Raw genomic sequence first — 18,257 nt, 5'->3', positions numbered from 1 at the left:
TGGTGCCTACAGTAATGGCAATACTGGATCTCAGTCTCTGGTTGTTGGCATACAATCCCACCCTAGAACAGCTGAATGACTTGGAGTGCTTGTTGGCTTGTTTGGAGGACTTGTTTGCTTGTTAATTGCTGACAGCACAAAAATTTCATTTTCACAATCTGAAGACTGATTTTCAAATTGTCAGCACTGATTTTTTTGCTTTTTCTATGTTGCACAACTAAATAGGAGTTGGCACATGCAAAATACTGTACAAACCAGCCCATGCTTCCTACATTTGGGAAAAGAAGGCAGACATAGTCATTTATCCAAGCTGGGAAAAAAATGGAGCATTTCCTTTCTGCCTTCCCTCTAGAAAAATAGTTCTTAAATCCTTATCAAGCCAAGGAGCCTTTTCTTTCTGACTGTTTCTTCCAGTTCTGTTCTGTGGTTTACCTCAGCATCTGCTTTCTTTTTCCACTGGAGAGTTAAGCCTGGCTTTGATTAAAAAGTAGCTGAAAGGCAGATTAATGCATGGAAAAGCAGCCTGGCTAATATGGAGAGAGAGCAGGGAGGGAATTCATCAGACATCACCTGGATGTGATGTTTTCTGGTAGCAGCTTTTTCTCCCAGTAGGACTGAATGAATGTGGAGGGAGTTTATTCTTATTTTATGCCACAACCATCTCATCAAAAAGCCAAGGCACATTCTTTGAACTGAACTGAAATCAACTGTTTATCCTTTCTGACTGCTTTGCAGGCAAATTCCTTGGCCACAAGATTATTTGCAAAGCACATTTTTCTCTTTCCCATTCCTCCGCATTTTCATGTTTGATGAACTTTTTAAAACATTTGTGTTTCTGTGAAACTCCAGCGCTTTGAGATAACATCTTAAATGAATTCAGGGACATAAGTCCCAGGAAGGATGAGGGAGCTGAGTTTGTTCAGCCTGGAGAAAAGGGGGATCAGGGGGGACCTTGTGGCTCTGCACAGCTCCTGCCAGGAGGGGACAGCCGGGGGGTCGGGCTGTGCTCCAGGGAACAGGGACAGGAGGAGAGGAATGGCCTCAAGTTACACCAGGGACATTCAGGTAGGATAGTAGGAAAGATTTCTTCTTTGAAAGAGTGGTTAAGCTCTGGAGTAGGCTCCTCAGTGAAGTGGTGGAGTCACCACCCCTGAAAGGGCTCAAAAACCAAGTGGATGTGGCACTTGGGGACAAGCTGGATTAGTGGGCATGGTGGTATTAAGTCAAAAGCTGGACTTGTTCATCTTGGATGTCTTTTCCAACTTTAATGATTAACATATTATTTAATTTATTACTATTGTTACTATTATTTTTATTACAATGATTCTCACTATTACAATTATCATCATTTTAGCATTATTGTAATTTTCATTATTTTGCCCCTTGCTGTGCTCAATACGCTGCCACAACCGCTTTTCAGGTTAAATTTTCCCTGCTCCTAAAGCTCCTGTCCCATTCCCTCGGAGTTTAAACTCCTCACCACAGCAGCTTTAATACAGAATTATTTCACTGAAATCCTGGGAGTTCGCAGTTGCTGCAGGAGAGGGCAGCAGAGATCAGCGAATGGAGAGGGCTGGGAACGGCCTCGCCTCAGCCAAAGGAACCGGGATTTCTTTCCCTATTTCAGTCCTGGAGGAGTAGCAGCTCCCAGGCACCACCAAGCAGGAATGATCTCAGACATGGATTTTATAGATGATTTTATTTCATCTCAGACATGATGCTATTTATAGCATCAGCTATAAATAGCTACAGGAAAGGAAAGAAGGGCATTGAGATTGTCCAGTTTTCCTATAAAAGTAGGAACTCATGTCATCATTAAACACAAGGTCACACCTCACTTGAAATCTGTTCTGATTTGGCAAAAAGGAAATGCTTGACAATGCATTAATAAGTGTGATTTAAAGCTTCATTTTGCATCTAATGCTGGAAAGGTGGGGTTTCCTTCAGAACTTGGTTGTTGTCAAGTCTGGCTCAGTTTATTTTTGTGCTGATGAATTGTGCTGCCCAAGGTGGATCCACCCACAAAAAAGGCCAAAAGGCCAATGGAAACAAGCAGACTGATTTTTTGCCTTACTAAAGTAAGAATATGTTTCAAAGTAATGAAGTGTAGCTTTTAGAGCTCTACCCCACTGTATATCAAGTACTGATGTGACTTCTCATGTACAAAATCGTACTTGATGAGAAAGAAAAGGGAAAAATACCCAAATAGTTTTGTTTTAAATTTTCATTTGTTGTAGGGATGCTTAACTCTACAACAGTTAAAAATATTTAAAAACGCATCAACAAAATTAGTTGATATGAGTATATCCCTTTGCCATATGGAATATTCAGGAAAAACATGCCAAAGCCGTTTTTACCTGAACTTCTATAGGAATAATTAATGAATAGGAAAGAACCATGAGAGTGGCCTGGAGCCTTTTCCCAGGACAGCTCTTGGCACAAGAGGCAGGACTGATGGCCACCACTTTTGGGGGCACTTGTAACAATATTCCTGTAGAGAACAAGAGACTTTGGAATCTTTGCAGGAGTGTTTATCTGTCAGCCTAAAGCCTCTCAGCCAGTACACAGAGGGTGAGAAGGTGATTGAAGGTATCAGCCAGCCTTGTCTCTATTAAAAGCAGGTGACATTTCCCAGGAATTAAACCAAACCCAATGGTTATGGAGCAGGGACTGAGCACTGCTGGGCTCCAAGAGTTGCTGTCATATTTGGGGAAGTGCCAAAATGAGCAGGACTGCAGCAAAGGATGGAGAAAACCTTAATTTTGTGCATCTCAGAAACGTTTGTAATTGGGAAGAGCAGAGGAACACCAGCAGGAGATTTTCAGATTGCAGCACTTCATGCACCATGAGTTAGGAATTGTGTGATTTCAGTTTTAAACACCTTGTATTGCTGACATTTGTCCCAAATCCCTTTCAAGGTCCAGTTTGTTGCTACTAATTTTCTTTTTAACCCACTGATTTCTTGCTTATAGGAGGAACTGCCTTTCTGCTGGCAAATCTTCCCCATCCTTTTCCTCTTTCAGTCTCTGATAGATGAAAACATATTTTCACAGAGAAATGACTTAACACTGAAAGGCTCAGTTCCCTCCAAAATCTTCCCTCCTTTTCACATCTCTGTAGGATTTCATCCTTGCCAGCTCCTCTCTCAAGTTCCAAGCTGCTTACGTATGTAGCTTTTGAAGACAGCTCTCCTGTCAGTGTCAGAGGCTTTTATGGCAGTAATTATCTCAGGATGAATACTTTGTTGGGATTAAAGGTTTCAATTAATGTCCTTTTGGGTTTGGTTTTTGTTGGGTTTTTCTTAAAGTTTCTGTGTGCAAATCATAGGCTGCTGTTTTATTTCACCTTCCAAACTTTTAATTATTTAAAGTTTTGCCCTTTTTCCTTTGACTAACATGTTACAGGTTCCCTGTGGGAGTCCAGTTCAGGATTCAGTAATAAAACCAAGTGAAGAGTTAATTGCTTGGGCTCTGTCCCATCCTATTGTCTGCCCTCTGACTTAACAGCTAAAATCCTTAAAATGACATCGCTGGTGGGAACAGTGGCATTCACATGAGGTGAATAATCTCCAAGAGAGCTTTTCAAATTCACTGTGAGGCATCTTCAGGATGTAACTGAGCAGTGCTTTTCTGAAGGCAATTGTACACCAGCTAAGGGTCTGCCCAAAGATCCCTTGTGTACCACGCCTTCCCTAAACTCATTCAAGTTATTCAAAGAGAATCAAATGACAGTGGGTGTAAAAAAATTAAGAAAAAAAAAAATCAGCAAAGTGAAGTCATATTTGTTTTGAAAGTTTGTAGAAAAGGGTTGGATTCTTTTCTGCAACGTTGGCAGGCTCTGATTCAGCTCTGGCAGTAATTATTCAGAGGAAAGATGGATTCTGTATGAGAGAGAAAGAGAGAAAATACACATAATTCCCAGGGAGTCTTGCCAGTCTGTGCAATTATACTGATTTCTGACATCTCTGGACAGTGGGAGAGGATAAAAACCAAGTTCATATGAATTCAAATGAAGACACACATGAATTCCTGAGGTGGAAAAGCCAGCCTGTCTCCCAAGGTGCCCATGATCCCACGTCTGCCCCTCTGGCTCTGGTCAGGCAGGAGGTCAGATCTCAGATGCCCTCCCCAGATTTAGTCTCATTTAAAACCACAATTTCTGCTAAAAGCCCGTGTGCTGCCTCTCCAGATGGAACTGGCCTGGCTTCAGCCTGTAGCCGTCCATCCTGAGGTGGAGCTGAGGATTTTTCTGTTGGCCAAAGCCAGCTTGGAGCAGCTCTGGCCCCTGGGCAGGGTGATCCCAACAGCATCTTCCACTTCTGGGGCACCCAGCTCCCAAATTTCTGCTCCCACGTGGTGTCACAGAGTGGATGTGTCCTGCCCCTTTCTCTGCCATCCCCCTGCTTGCACATTTAATCTCTGTGCTGGTCCTGATCCTTCCAGTCTTGTCTGGCTCAACTTTGGCTAAAAAATACACAAATTCACCAAAATTTTGTGGCATATAAGCAGCAGAATTTTTTTTTTTTTTTTTTAAAAACTTTCGGATATATGGATCAGTGGGGCCTGGGGAGATTTTGGTGCATATAGTTTTGAATCAGGGTCAGATTTGTTTTTCAGGGATTATAAATCCCTCTCAAGCCTTTGAGACTTCTGTTTAAAACCAGTTAAATTCGTTCATCTTCACTAATTCAGGCATGCACAAATTAAAAACTTTCGGATATATGGATCAGTGGGGCCTGGGGAGATTTTGGTGCATATAGTTTTGAATCAGGGTCAGATTTGTTTTTCAGGGATTATAAATCCCTCTCAAGCCTTTGAGACTTCTGTTTAAAACCAGTTAAATTCGTTCATCTTCACTAATTCAGGCATGCACAAATGCACAACAAGTTAGTGACAGTTATTTTAATATTGATTAAATGCTTATTATTAATTATTATTAATTATTATTAATATGGATCACAAACCCTGAGAGGAAGCACTGAGGGAGCTGGGAATCCCTCCTGACTCCCAGAACATCTCTCTAGCTAGGTTGGTGTCCTGCTGCCTCAGAACCTCACAGGAGAACTTTGCAGGGCCAGGCTGAGCTCCTGAATAGGGCAATCAGATCTCGGCCCCCGGGCCAGCACTGGGCCAGCAGGTGAGGTTGGCAGCACAAGCCAATGTCTCTTTGGCCAATACCTCTCTTGCCATCCCAGAAAAGCTCCCTCTGAAGTGGTTTGTTCCCACTCCAGATGGGCTGGAGCCAGAAAGGGAGTGCTAGCTCAGAGGAATCCATGGTGTACACTTCATAAAAAGAAGCTTTCAAGGGAGGAATGTGTGAGCTAATGCACTCCCAGGGCAGCAGTAACTCGTGCTCTGACAGGTTCTGTGTCTGAGGCTGATTACCTGCCCCTGCTTGTCCATGCTGATTGATCCTGCCCAGGGAATGCTCAGCTCTGAGTGGTCAAGAGGCTCAGCACTCCCAGGCTTGCAGGGAATAGCTGTCCCCAGGCGTACAGCAGTGAGGTGCACTGTAATCACATCTATTTAGCACAAGGTCACTTGGTGTCCAAGCTCCCTTTGCATAGTGCACAGGCAAAAAATAGGGGAAAAAAGGACATGTTTCAAATAACAACAACAGCCAAAGGCATCAGAGCATGTTATAATGTCCTTGCCTCTTGAATTAAAAAATTGTAAGGGAGATTTTGGAATCTGTAGCACAGAAATTTTATTTTTAAAGAAGCAGATTGCACACTTACTGAGAGCAGCACAAGCACAGATTGATTGTCCAAGGGCAGAAAGCTGAGTGACTGGCATCTCATGGTCTCTTACACTCTAGTTTTATTTCTGAAAAACATATTTTTATGTCCTGTATAAATTACATTCTCTAGTTTATCTGAAGAGACGTTGCCTTTCAATTGGCATCCAGGTATCCCAGCGTGCTCAGCCATAAACTCACCCACACAGATCACACATCTCAGCTATTAGAAACTTTTGCTGAGAGGGAAAACGTGTGCTCCTGAGCTATTGCAAAGTTCAGGGGGTGTAAAATATTTCCTGCTTCAATGAACATTTGGAAATCAAGTGTTTCATTACAATGGTCTGAGCTGGCAGCTCTCACTCTGGGGGGAAAAGGGATTGTGACAGTAATGAAATAGCAGTGAAAGTGTGAGATAGCTGACAGTGTAATTCCCTCTCAAACACAACTTTCAGTTCAGTGTCAGCAGACTTCCTGAAGAAAATATTAAGGCACAAATGAAAATATTCCTAGAGAAGGTTTGATTTTGGGGGCAGAAGGAGTACAGGGGAGAGAGGGAGAAAGATTTCTCAGCACTCCAGGCTGGAAGGGACCCCAGGAGAGCTCTTGTCCAACCTTCTGCTCAGAGAGGGTGAGCTCTGGGATCACAGTGGGCTCTGCAGGGCTTCCTCTGGTCTGCTCTTGGGAGCCTCCAAGGATGGAGGATCACAGCCTGCTCCCCTGGCCTTATCAGGGAGAGATTCTACCAGGCACCAGACTCTAGAGACTGGAAATCAGGAGAAAATGGGACCAGTGGTAGCCTTTGAGACAATTCTCTTTCTGTGAAGAGGCAGGAATGTGCAGCTTTGGGTTTTGGGGACAGAACTTTGTCATTGCCTGCTCTGGTTTGGGGGGAGTATTTATTCAGCCTGTCCTGATGGAGCTGTTCCAGCTGATGCAGGACATCTCTAGGAAGAGCCTGCTGGCTGGACACTTTTGGGAAGGCAGCAGCCAGGAATTCTGACTGGTGTGGCCCCACTGTTTGCCTTACATGGGGAAATAGAAGACAGGTTTCCCCTTTGTTTCCTATTCATTGCAAAGATGCAGCAAAGGACAGAAACTGCACTCAGGTTTCAGCTTTAATCACTGACCATTGCTAAAGAGCAGCAAAATGATGGTGTGGAGGAGCAGCCTGAAGAGCTCAAGTGTTTGGCACACAGTCCCAGGATGTTCCAGCTCCACTCTTCACATATTCCAATTTCAGTTTAACCGTGTCTGACGAAAGCCAAGAACTCTGAATATTGTATAATCACATCTCAAGTTGATACCTGTTAAAGCAGGTGTGAATTATTAAAACTGGATTTCTGGAAGCAATTTCAGCTCTGTTGATAAGTCCTCAGGGCTTTCTTTTTTTTTTTTTTATTTTTTATTTTTTTATTTATGCTTCTCTTAGAGTATGCTCAACTGATTGTATACAAATATCAATGTTTATTTCTCTGTGGGAATGTAGGAGGTAGGAATTTTGGGTTTATTTACTTGTTGATGCTGACCTCTTTGGGGGATTTAAAAGTAGTATGTAGTTATCCAAAATATGATTAGCTTTTCAGTATCTACTAGTCATTAGGTTAAACTTTATGGCTATTTAATAAATTCCCTGAGGAAAAGGTATTTTTAATATAAATTGTCACAATGTGACAGTTTATTTTAATGTGTTTTTTCTATGCATAGTACATTCTGATTTTAATTGTTGTTTGCACAAAATTTCATACACTTTTAAAAAGTCTGTTTAAATATCTAAATATTTACCAGAGTATGTAGGTGCATTTATGATTGATTTTTATCTGTAAATTTTGACCAGCTTGGAATGGAGACTGCTGTTTTAAAACCTGTTTCTCATATCCAAAGCTATTGTAAATGGAAATTTTTAATTTTAAAGCATTTAAGGGAATAACAGCAGGCTTTAAGACTGTATACTCAACTGAGTGGACTTTACCTTCAAAACCCAGTTACTATGAATGAGACTCTCTTATGACTGGAGGTTGCAAGTCTGGATCCAGAGTAAATACTTGGTTTAGTGGGAGAATATTTTGAGTTCTTTGAAATGTTATTCAAGATATCCTAAAGTACATTTATAATTTACTGGAAATATTTGCTGTTCCAAACTTATTTTTCTTTCTCTATTGATAGTATTTGATATATACTTACTCCAGCTTGCAATAACCCAGTGTATAACAGATATTTTCCATTTGTTTTGAACGCTTTCAAGTTTAGTAACCAGAGGTTTGAATGTATTCTCTAAAGAAATCCTTGGCCTGTGGCCGAGGAGACTCTGGGGACACTTGTTTGGTCCCCATCACTGTTGGTTCTGTCAGTTGAAGTCACAAAATCACAGAATTTGGACTGGAAAGGAACCTAAATCCCATTGAGTGCCACCCCTGCCATGGCAGGGACACCTCCCACTGTCCCAGGTGCTCCTAGCCCTGTCCAGCCTGGCCTTGGGCACTGCCAGGGATCCAGGGGCAGCCACAGCTGCTCTGGGCACCCTGTGCCAGGGCCTGCCCACCCTCACAGGGAGCAATTCCTTCCCAATATCCTATCCATCCCTCTCCTCTTTGAGTTTAAACCCATCTCTCCTTGTCCTGTCTCTCCATCCCTTGTCCAAAGTCCCTCTCCAGCTCTCCTGGAGCCCCCTTGGGCACTGGAAGGAGCTCCAAGTTCTCCCTCAAAATATATTAATTCCTGGTGCTTGGTTCCCTAAAAAAATGCTTGAGAAGCTCATTCCCTACAAAGCCACTTTGGGGCACGCCACTGAACTCTTCACTTCTTTGAAAATATTTGAATTTCTATCTAAAGTTAAGAGTTCTTGAGAGAGCTGGTTAAGAACCAGAAGCGTTGCAGAGCTGGGCCCATCCACGGGTGCCATGACACGAGCCCAGCCAGCATTTTTGTGTCTCTGCCTGTGATTAATGCACTTGGGATATTTCTGCTCCACACTGGACTAAACCTGAGCTGACATGTATTTCAAGCAGACTTTTCAAAGCAAGGAGCAGCCTGGTGTGGGGGAGAAGGCACAGAATCAGGCCCTTTCCCTTCATCTACCTCACAGCAGCCTCCAGAGGTTTGTTTTATTTGGACTGTGATGGTGAAAACAAATTCATTGCTCATGCAGGTTGAGATCTTATCAAGCAAACCTTAGTGAAAAGCACATTTTACACTCAAGCTATGAATGCTTGAAAACAGAGGCTTATAAGGACATTGCTGACAAGGTTTGGCATTGCAGCAGGGCTGGTTAAAATGATCTTGTTTTTAAGGTAAGGATTTGTATTTGGTTTTACACAATAATGCCTTGAAAAAAAAAGAGGGAAAACATTACTTAGGACGAGTCATAAAAATGCTTTAAAAATGCTATTAAGATTTAAGGCATAATGCAGATCCTATAAATCTGCTCTGCATTCTTTCACTAGGAATGACTGACTTTTATGAAAACTAGGGACTGTAAATCAAGAACCTAAATAAGGGGGGATTTTGACATGTAAATATAGATTATACATTAGCTGAGCCCAGACTTGACTGCCTCCTGGTTCCAGGGGGGCCACACAAAGCAGCCATTTATTCTCCTGAGCAACACTTTCACCTTGTAAAAGCTGCTAGGCAAAAATATAGTTTATCATTCCTCTGGGGAGAAACTTTTTTTTTTTTTCCTAGCGATTTGGGAAGGGGATTTGGTTGCTCTTTCACTCAGCCCTGATTTTCTGCCTCCCTGTTCACTCATTTCTTGTTTAGGGCAGTGTGTGTGTGTTTTGAGGAGATGGCAGACTACTTCTGAAAGTTGTCCTGGGGCTCTCTGAACACAGAGGTTGGATGGAAGGATAAACCCAGCTGGAAGGATAAACCCAACTGGAAGGTTAAACTCAGCTGGAAGGATAAACCCAGCTAGAAAGACGAACTCCACATGTGGGTACACACACACCCCCTTTGTCAGTCTACACAGGTGGGGTTTGCTGTTTCTGAAGCTGTTTTAAGCAGCAGCTTCCACTCTAAACCATCTTTCAAAATGCCAAGAGCCTTCCAGTGCCTTATCAGCACAAATGCACTTGACCATTTGCATCTCTGGCCTGAGCTCAATCGTTTTTGTGCTGCTCACTGGTGTCCAGCCATAACTTGGCAGTGGGGATGGTGCACAGGGAACACTCCCCTGTCCCTGCAGCTCCTTATCAGGGCAGCCCTGGCACAGCAGCCAGGCTGACTTCACCTTATCTGCTTCAGGCTTCTATATTTAAACAAGGAGGGCTCTTTGTGGCTGAATAGCATCAAGTATAGCTTGACTGGAAGCCTGGCTTTTAGAGAAAGGGCATCTATCACTTTTATGTGGCATTTCAAAGCAGAAAGCATTTAATAACATTGAGAGATAAAGGAGGGATTCTGTCTTAATGCACAACCAGCCAGCTAATGATTAGCTTCTCTTAATACTTAATAGGTTTGTGTAGAAAAAAAAATCCCCCCAGCAAGCCCAGTACCATGATCTGGTTCAGAGTGGTGTGGAGGAGTTTTCTGCACTGTCTGAAGTGAAGTGAAACCTGTGTGCAGCAGGTGGGCAAGAGTATGCCATACACTTCAAAAAATGCACGCAAGTCATACTCAAGAGCCTTTAAAACAGGAGGAGGAGGTTTGGGGTTGGGGTTAGGGCAGCAGGGAGCCTCCACCCTGCAGGAGAGAGCAGTGGCTGCAGACCAGAACTGGAAAGAAGGTGTAGGCTGAAAGAGAGTAAGTTTAGATTAGATATTGGGAAGGAATTCTGGGCACCCTGTGAGGGTGGGCAGGCCCTGGCACAGGGTGCCCAGAGCAGCTGGGGCTGCCCCTGGATCCCTGGCAGTGCCCAAGGCCAGGCTGGACAGGGCTGGGAGCACCTGGGACAGGGGAAGGTGGCCCTGCCATGGCAGGGGTGGGAATGGATGGGCTGCAAGGTCCCTTCCAGCCCAAACCCACTCTGTGTTTGTGAGAAGGACCTGCTGAATTTGTTCCCCCCTCAGATTAAGAGAGAGAGAGAAACAAACAAACTGCTCATCCTCACTCCTTCTCCAGTGGAAAATGCCTTCATATCTCCAGTTACTTTTATGACAGCACAATGCCAATGAGGCAAAAAAAGGCATTTTGACTTGCCAATGCATTTCCAGAGAGAGGGAAGCCCCTAATCTGATTTCTCATGAGGGTGGTTGTTACATATATTCTCAAAAATAATTATTTATAAGTGAGTTAGTTGTGATAAAAAGTTGGAAAAGTTGGGGGGGCGGTTTGTTTGTTTGGTTGGTTGGTTTATTTTTTTTTTTGTTTTGTTTTTTTTTTTTTTTTTTTTTTTTTTTTTTTTTTTTTTTTTTTTTTTTTTTTTTTGTGAACTGTGAGCATTTCTACCTTTGTATGTGCAGAATGGAAACCTGGAGCTGAGTGCCCCTACAGAGATCCCCAGGTAGTGACCTGCAGGGGAGTTTCCCTTGGCACCTTCTGACATCTTTTGCATCTCAGCATCATTGCCTGGGTCACCCAAAGGGCACTTTGGGCTCACTTTCCATGGGCTTCCTTGGGCTGCAGTCCCAGCAAGGCGCAGCCCCTGAAGCTGAAGTTTCTCCTTACATTTTGGCCTGAAGCTCTTCAGAGGTGTGTGAACTCCTGTGAACCCAGGCTGCACTCAGGCCATGGGGCTCTGATTATTAAACACTTTTTCAATGTCTGCAGCAGCTTTCACCCAAGGACACTCCAATGCATTCATGATTAACTGCTCACTCCACATTCTCTCCCTGTAGGAAACACCTGGGAAAGCCATGGCAGCTCTGAACACCCTTTCCCAACAGTGCTGGAGAGGGACCTGGTCTGAAATCTCATTTAAAGTGCCTCAGCAGCTCTGCTTTCCAACTCTGCACTTTGAAAGGCCCTTGTCTATAGCATGATTTAAACCAAATACAAATGCCACGCCACATAAACACAACGTCACAGACCTGCTTGATGGCTTTGCAGTGAGATGAAGGGCAGTGACAGCTTTAGGGTATTGGTGTATGATTTGAAAACCTTCTTTCCAGCTTTTCCCTTCCTATTACAGGATTTTGGAGGGGAAGATTAAACCAATTCTGTCTCTGTTTCACACATATTTTTATTGCTTTATTAGACTTATTGTTCTTGAAACAAAGAGAGTTTCTCCTGCAGAAACAAGCACTAAAGTGGGAGCTCTGCCCCAGTGCCAGGGTCACAGTGGCCAGGTAGGTGGTGTGGATAACTCATGTTCAATTGCTTCCACTGAACTGAGAGCCAGCAGTGGGTACAGAGCCTGCCTGAGCTCCCTTGCCTTGTTTTAGGGACCTCCTGCAACACAGGGAAATCTTTGCCAACCTTTTGAACACCTTTGTGTCAGTCTCTTTTCCATACAGGTGGTGTTTAGAGGGAATCTGGTTTATTTTCCTTTATTGTTTTTTGGCTGGTTTTTTTTTTTTTTTTTTTTTTTTTCAGTTGCATCTGTCCTACAGCCTCCAAACTCCAGGTGAGTTTGTTGTCTGTGTAACTGGATTTAGTCTTTGCATGTATTTGAAAGCAGCTGTCAACACCAATCCTGGAGTCTTCTACTCCTTTCAGTCTTTCAGACACAGCTGAAAAGCTGAAAAGCTAAAACCACAGAGCTGCCCTGCCAGCTTTCCTGCATGGCTGGGATTTTACAGCCATCTCACCCCTAGGTGTGACTGACAATCCATAAAACCCCAGAAGCTGGGGGTGGAAGGGGCTGTGAGGTCAGCAGCTCCATTTCCCTGCCAGGGTGGGACGTGCCACTGGTGTGTCAAAAGTTCTGTGCCAGGGGTGGGGGTCATTAATCACTGCTTTTCTGAGCCTAAGACTAAACCCTGCTGGTTCTGAGCACCAGCACCACCTCAGAGCAGTGGGTTCCAGGCTGCCCTGCTCTCCCCAGAGCTGGGAGGTGATGGTGTGAAAGGTGATCAGCACTGGGATGAGCTGGGCTGCTCACACAGGGCAGGGCTCCACTGTTGGTGAGACTGAGACACTGCTGAACCTGTGATAACTTAATCTGCCCTTGCCTGTGTTTCAATCAGGGAGCATTTTCACTCTGTTCATTCACAGTTAAGTGTGTTCTTCCCCTCCTCAACTGTGCAAATCCCTAGGGTCTTTTTTTATGATACCTTTTGCATAGGACATTTCAAGCTATTCATTAGTAGGTAGATATCACAACATTTTTCTTCAGCTCGTAGAATTAGGGTTATTAGGGTATTTTTTGCCTCTTTTTTTTTTAAGGAAAAATGAAATTCTTTCACTATTTACTCTTAATATATCTGACATAAAGAAAACAGAATTAAAGTAAATAGTAACTCAACTTTTACCACAACATGAAATCCTGTTTGCTCTCTGCACATCAACTGTTGACATTAACTGGCAGATATGCCACTTCCATGCCAGGGTTTAATTCTTGGAACATGAGATCAGTCTGACTCTGTGAAAATAAACACTAAAGAAAACATGCTCATTAAAGGGCTCAGCTCATAAAGGCCCAGAGCTCAGAAATCTGGGCAGCTGCTGCCACCCCACTGAGGTTCTCTCAGCTCTCCAAGCTGTGTTTTCACAGGTAACCAGCCTGGTCCCATTCCTGTTTAGAGTTACAGGACTCAGTTTCTCCCCAGCACTGTTTGGAATGACCTCTTTTCTCCATTCTGCAAGTGTCAGTTCTTCTACTATTTCTCAGCTGTTTCCATGTCATGATAACCTGGCACTTCCTTGGCTTGTTTTGTTACAAAGCTGGAGACTTGTTTTGCTAGAGTTGTTTCCTTCTCTTTTTGAGCTTCCCCAATCCCAGAAATTACCCCACAGCAAGGTCCAGCCCCCTCTGTGCCTACTCTTCCTCCACAGAATCTTCTACAGAAGTTAAATGTGGCACAGGCTGCTCTTGCCTGGTGCTCAAAATATGTTGGGAAATAAGAAGCAGGGCACAGGAAATATGAAGAAAAAGGAGAGGGAAATCCTCTTCCCTGGAGTTACAATTAAAGCTAAATAGAGAGTCTTGAGTTGAAAGGTAGAGAAATTAATCTTGTTTCAGGTGGAACTCCTTTTGGAGGGAAAGTGTTGAAACGAGAGATCTTTGGCCTTAAGAAAGTTTTTTATGCTCAACTAAGTGGTAGGTGAAAAATTTTTTTAAATAATTTCAGTTAAACTAGTGAGCAGGGAAATCAATTTCCTTTCAAAATGATGTGGTGGAAAGGCAAAGCCTTGGGTTACAGCTCAGACAAAAAGAAAAAGTAAGTGCTTTCCATTTAATTCCTTGTGCCTGTCATACTTCTGCAGCCATCTTTGAGATTTACAGAGCAGATGCACTGGTTTGAAGCGCCAGCTCACCTTGCCTGACCTCCCCCATAAGGCAGGTCTGGGAGTCTGACCCTGTAATTCCTGCATCAGGCACCTCTCTGTGTCTGAGCTCTAACATGTCCCTGAGATATCCATCAGCGCCTGACTGGGAGGCTGCAAGCAAAGGAAATCCATCACATCCTTAGGTAGCTGAGCTTAAATCACTGAGATAAGCCTGCACATCTGAGCCTTTCCCTGAAGACAAGACAGCAGCAAGAATTTGCAGGGGAGGCCAGAGCTTGTGGGAGGGTGAGAGGCTGCAGATCCTGGCAGCATTTTCCTGAAGCTGGGAAATGGGAAAATGCAAAGTGTTGCTCTAATTCCAATGAAACATAAGTGCAGCACCATTCTGCAGAGGACTTAGTGGGAAATGTATTCAGGAAGTTAAAGGGCTTTAGAAGACCAGTGGGCTTGGGTTTATTAATTATGTGGTTTTCAGAGATGACATTATTTGAGAGGTCAGGCTACCACAGAGAACAAATTAAAACCACTCTGGGAAAAGAGAAAGGATTCTACCTCTGAAAACAATTCTATTTGGCTTTATACTGAGTACAGGTCATCTTCTTCTGTCCCAACTGTTTCAAAAACTTATTTTGAAATTATTTCACTTATGGGTTTAGCATTTGAGAGCCAAATCTGGTGTCTATACCAAAGGCTTCAGTGAAATTCAAGCCAAGTTTAAAAAGAGCAAAGTTGTCTGAGGTGACATTACATGGAGTGAATTTATTTCAAGATAACTTCCAAATTATGTTACTCTCTAGTAGTGATAAACACAAACCCACATTTCAGTTCTGTTGTTCTTTATATAACCATAGTCAGAGTTTCTCAGGCCTGAACCTGCAGCTCCATCTGGGGTACTTACATTAGTATCAGAGAATTTAGTTTCTCTATTATTTAGGTAATATAGTTTTTACCAAAATATGAACATAGGTGCTGACTTATAAGCCATCCAATGGCTCTGTATGTTTTTATATAAATATTTTTATATGTTTTAACATATTGAAGAAGTTTCTTATATTTCCCCTCATCTACTATATTTTTACTGCAAATCTCTAATGCTCCTACATTTTTGCTTAATTCCTTTTCCATCTCCCACTTTCTTCAGTACAGATCTCCTGTTCCTAGCTCAACACTTTCCCTTCCCATCCAGAATTTCATTAACAGGGATGCAAAACAAAATAGAATGTGCTGGCTTTTTTTAAGGGCAATTATTTCAAATGCAGTTGACCTGTGCTTTGTGGGTGAAAATACATTTTTCAGACTTCTAAACAAGGGGCTAGGTCAATGTATTTTATCATTAAAACACCTACTTTGCCTGAGGTAAAAAGAAATGCAAATGTAAGAAAGATGAAAGCTGTCTGAGTACCTGTGGTATGAAGACCAAGGTATCCAGGGGGAAAAATGAACGAGAGAGAATGGAAAATAGTTATTCATTAACAGTTATTCATTAATCTATCAACATGCTTTTTTGGGGGGAGGGTGGGAGGTGGAATTTATTAAGAAAAATTAAGCAGGATACCATCTGATGAGACACAAAATACTAAAATGCATAACAACTTTGCCTTTCAGACAAATAATGCAATTAAGGAAATATATTTAGTTAGCAGCCTAATGTCAGGACTATGGACTAAACTCATTAATCTGTGGCAGCTGCCTTGACCAATCCATTCTGACTGGAAGGATTTTGTCTGCTTAGAGCTGCTCTTCTGAAACTTCTATTGTCACCAGAACAATTACTGGGAATAATAAAAAACCAGGGAACTTAGGGCTCCTGTGCATAACAAATCCGTGCATTAAAAATCCTCATTCTGAGATCCCAATGCTGCTTAGAATTAACCCAACTGGAAGGGAATTACACAGAATTTCTGCACAGAATAGCAGGAGCGTGCTCTACAGAGCATTTGGCTACAAAGATGTCCACTTCAAGGCATCTATTATACCAAATATAAAGACATTCTTTTTTTCTTTTAGCAGGCAAGCAGGAAAGAAAATGTGCAGATTGCTGTCCTGTGGAAACTGTAGAGAGCTGCAGGAGGTCAGGAGCACCCTGGTACCTCTGCAGTTACTGGCGCTGCTTCCAGCACTGTGAAACTTTTCCCTGAAAAAGAACTTTTTAAGCTTCACAGCAGAGGTTGAGTTTACTGCATGAGCCACTAACTGTTTAAAAGTTGGGTTCCTCTGCCAAACGGATTGCCTGCTTTAGGCAAAGAGGTAGCACCAGGTAGCAGCTCTCCCCTCCCATTTGTGGCTGGTGTCTGATGGGTCTGGTGGGCTCTCAAGTCCTCCTCAACCTCTCTCCATGCAGGAGAAGCACAGGACCTACCATGTTGTCAGGCAGAGCGTTGGAAATATGATGTAAAATGTTTCTTTTCCAAAAGCAATTAGGTGTGAGTGAGGCCCTTTCTGGTTTGGGCTCTGCTTCTAAAGGAATGGGCTCGAATTTGGCAAGTGCTGGCCTAGCCAGTGAATGACGATATTTAAAAGTGAAAGCCCAGAGTTTGGAAAGCAGCATCCAAATAACTCCCAGTGGTGTCTCAACCATATCTTGAAGGGAAAAAAAATCAACCTTATGCTGCTCCTATAATAAAACTAACAGAGATTAAACTAAAATTAGCTTTAATTAATGTAGATTAGTACTGTCTAATATAATCCTCTGACCTCCAGAATACTTTGAAAGTCCAACTTAGCTATAAGATCACAATAAGAATTCAGAAGAAACTTGTGTACAGCCTCCATCTACATTAGGCCGGAAGTTTTTGGGTCTGTTTTCCTATGCCCTGCTTCCATTGCTTCTTTTATTTTGACTGCTTCATGGGGTATTGGTAATTATTATGGAAGCAAAATGAAAGTAGATCAAAGCTTTTCCAAAAGGTTATAGGAAGTATAGACTCATAGCCCAGGAAACCTCACCAAACTCATGTCAACTACACAGCCTGTGACTGCAGAAGCGTTTTAGGAAATTTGCTTTCATTTCTCTTAGTTGTAGGTTTCGTGAGGTGCTTAATAAGATGTGTAATGCCGGGGTGAGCTGCCTCTGCTCTCCAAGTGCAGTGAGCTGAGACAGGCTGGGGTTTGTGTAGTTCTCTGCTGGGAGGCTGAGGGGATGCAGGTGGGAGAGCAGCCAGTGCCAACCATCACAGCAGAGCTCCTGGAGAGGGAGGTCCAGGTGAAAAACATGACCACATCCCTGGGTCACCTTTCCTCACCGTGCCTCCTGCTCTGGAGGGCAGCCTCGCTGTTCAAAGCCTCACATTGTACCCACAGCCTTCCTAAACACCATAAAACACCATAAAACACCCTCTGCCTCAGTGTGGGTGGGCAGTTAAAGAGAAGGCAAACACCCAGCAGTGCCAGGTTGTGTTTTTTGAAGCTGTGGGCAAGATTTCCTTCCAAATGGGTGACCACAAAGATGTGGGAAACACCTGCAAGGCTTTGTTGCATGGGACCCAACAGGAGTCCAAAGCCCACCTGCAAGTCCTCTGCAAAGCTGTTGCAACCACATGTGTAAGGCAGGAAATAAATGCCCCTATTTATTTGTTGGTGATGTTTTGTTTGTGCAAATGAGATGGGCACACACAAGTCACTGTAGAGTGAGGGAAAATCACCTCCCCATCATCACTAGGCAGCACAGGGACTAGGAAAAGGGCTAAAGGTGGTGGCTGTCCCCTCCAGAACAGCCCAGGATGGCACACCTGCACCCATGGGTGTGACACAGCCCTGGCTGTGAACCTGGGCTGCTCTAAGACCTCTGTCTCAAGACTGACTTGCTAAGAACCCTGCAGGTCCAGCTGTGATTCACAGATGTCAAGCTGACAGCATATTTTTATCAAACACACCTTGTCTAGTTTTGTTTGATGTCTTGAAAATATCACCTCGAGTGGGGAGGAAACAAACTTGTTCCATAGGAACAAGTAACTTTATAGAACAAGAATATAACCATTCCTAGATTAAGGCCAGAAGGGAATATTTGACTTCCTATGTAACCCAGGGCAGACTGCATTATTCCACAAAAGGATATGTTGTAGAAAGACATCCGCTTTTGTTTAAAAATTTTTAGTGATGGGGAAACCATGCGTGAGAAGTTCTTGCAATGACTGACTGCTACCGAGGAAAAGTCATCACCCATTTTCCACTTTGAATTTATGTGGCTTCAG

This window comes from Pyrgilauda ruficollis, unplaced genomic scaffold (genome assembly GCF_017590135.1).
Source record: "Pyrgilauda ruficollis isolate IOZ18807 unplaced genomic scaffold, ASM1759013v1 scaffold15, whole genome shotgun sequence".
In the NCBI taxonomy this organism is placed as follows: domain Eukaryota; kingdom Metazoa; phylum Chordata; class Aves; order Passeriformes; family Passeridae; genus Pyrgilauda; species Pyrgilauda ruficollis.
This window is presented reverse-complemented; position numbering follows the sequence as displayed.